Consider the following 2628-nt stretch of genomic DNA (forward strand, 5'->3'; position numbering starts at 1 on the left):
AGAGGATTGACAACCCTCTTGCCCGCATTGGGTGCAAGTTGTTTGTACTTTTGTGTGCAGCCGGTGAAGACGGTTGTGGTTGATGTTCCTACTATTTCAATAAACCTTGGTTTCATAACTAAGGGAAATACTTACCCACATTGTGTTGCTATAACCTGTTCCTCTTCATGAAAAACCCAACGCAGATCACAAGTATCAGCCCTCCGTGATCGATCCCCCTCGGGTAGGGTCCCGAAATGGAGCTCCAGATGGCCTCCCATCAGAATAGAGACGTGCAACTGCGCAAAAAGTGTTTAGGGACTCCCTCTAATGTTTTTAGGCAAGATGAGAATTTATAAGCCAGATAACGGAGTCGGGAGGGGCACGAGGGAGGCACAAGGCATTAGGGCGTCTCCCAGGCCACACCCTATTGGCTTGTGGGCCCCTCATGTGTCCTCCAGCCTTCTTCCGATGCTCGTTGGTTTTCTTTTGGTCTAGAAAAGATCACCAAAAAGTTTCAAGGCAATTGGACTTCATTTGGTATCGAAAACATCAGAAGTGAAAACACGCACAAAACAACAACTGTCACTAGTCACTCGGTCAATAGGTTAGGGCTCAAAAACAATATAAATTGGTAAATAACTATCCCAAAATATTCTAGAAAGATAATATATCAGCATCGAACAATTGGAAGTTATAGATACATTGGAGACCTACCAGGCATCACATCATAGACCGATTCCTTCCTGCACCTATTACTATTACTCAACCCATCGACCGCTATCCAACGTACATCTAGAGTATTAAGTAAAATAGAGTAATGCTTGGATAATTATGACATGATGTAGACAAATAGAACTCAATCAATATGAATTAACCCCATTGTTTTATCCTTAGTGGGAACAATACAAAGACGTCTCCTTATCCCTTCCTGTCACTAGGATATAGAACTCCACCAGATTGAACCCACTACAACTTACCCCTCTCACTAAAGAAATATCAATCTAGTTGGCCAAACTATTTCAATAGATCGGAGAGATTTATGAAGCTACAATAATCATGCAAATAAGAATCATAACAGAATTTAGAGAAGACTCAAATCTTTATCGTGAATATTCTGAAGATAAACCCACAATTCATCGGATTTGAACAAAGCACCACACAAACGAATTACATCGGATAGACCAAAGTGAAGATGCGAGGATCATTGTATTGAAGATCAAGAGAGAGAGAGAGAGAGAGAGTTAGCCATCTTGGTACTAACTACGGATCCATAGGTTTGTGTTAAACTACTCACACATAACAATGGGAGTATCAAGCTTGATGTAGAAGCCCTCCATGATCGATCCCCCCTCTGGCACGACACCGAAACACGGCTCCAGATGGGCACACGGTAGAATAGAGACTTGCGACGACACAAACATTGTTTCCGATGGCTCTCGCAAGGTTTTGGGATATTTTAAAATTTATAGGCCAAAGAGGGACATTAGGAGGCGCCTGAGGGGGCCACCACATATCAGGGCCCTACCACCCCAGGTACGTCTCCAACGTATCTATAATTTTTAATTGTTCCGTCCTAATATATTATCATTATAGAATAGTTTTGGGGTATTTATTTACCAATTTATGTTATTTTTGAGCACTAACATATTGACCCAGTGCCCAACGCCAGTTGTTGTTTTCTGCGTGTTTTTCATTTTTCAGGTTTTCCATTCCAAACGAAATCCAGCCCTGAAACTTTTTGGTGATTTTCTATGGACAAAAAGAAGACCAACACGCATCGGGAGAAGGCTAGAGGCCTCACGAGGGGCCCACAAGCCAACATGATGCAGCCTGGGGGCACCCTGATGGCTTGAGCCTCCCTCGTGGCCCTCCTGACTGTGTTCTTTTGCTTATAAATTCTTATCTACCCTAAAAACACCACATGGAGTCCCAAAACACTTCTTATGTTGTCGCAAGTCTCTGTTTCGACGGGATCCCATCTGGAGCTCCGTTCTGGCACCCTGTCAGAGGGGGGATCAATCACAGAGGTACACTTAATCAACCTTGCTGCCCTCATGATGACGTATGAGTAGTTCACCATAGACCTACGGGTCCATAGTTAGTACCTAGATGGCGACATCTCTCTCTTTGATCTTCAATACAATGCTCATCACATCTTTGCTTTGATCCATATGATGTAATTCCTTTTGTTCGGTATGTTTGTTGAGATATGATGAATTGTGGGATTATGTTCATATTATTCATGATAAATATTTGAGTCCCCTATGAATATTAATATGATTCTTTTGTCCATGATTATGATAGCTTCACAATTCTCTCCGATCTGTTGGAATAGTTTGGCCAACTAGATCAATATTTCTTTGGTGACGTAGGTGCGTGTTGGTAAGTTCAACATGTGAATTTCTATATCCCAGTGATAGAAGGGGACAAGATGCGTCTTCTTGTTGCTGCTACTACTAAGGATAAAATGATGGGGTTTATTCATATTGCTTTAGTTTACTTTGTCTATATCATGTCATTGTTCTCCATTCAATACTCTATTTTACTTAATACTATAGATGCTTGCTGGATAGCGGTTGAAGAGTGGAGTAAAAGTTATAGGTGCAGGAAGGAGTCGGCCTATTTTTTTATGGATGTGATGCCTAT

The sequence above is a fragment of the Hordeum vulgare genome, chromosome 5H (assembly GCF_904849725.1).
Source record: "Hordeum vulgare subsp. vulgare chromosome 5H, MorexV3_pseudomolecules_assembly, whole genome shotgun sequence".
Taxonomy (NCBI): domain Eukaryota; kingdom Viridiplantae; phylum Streptophyta; class Magnoliopsida; order Poales; family Poaceae; genus Hordeum; species Hordeum vulgare.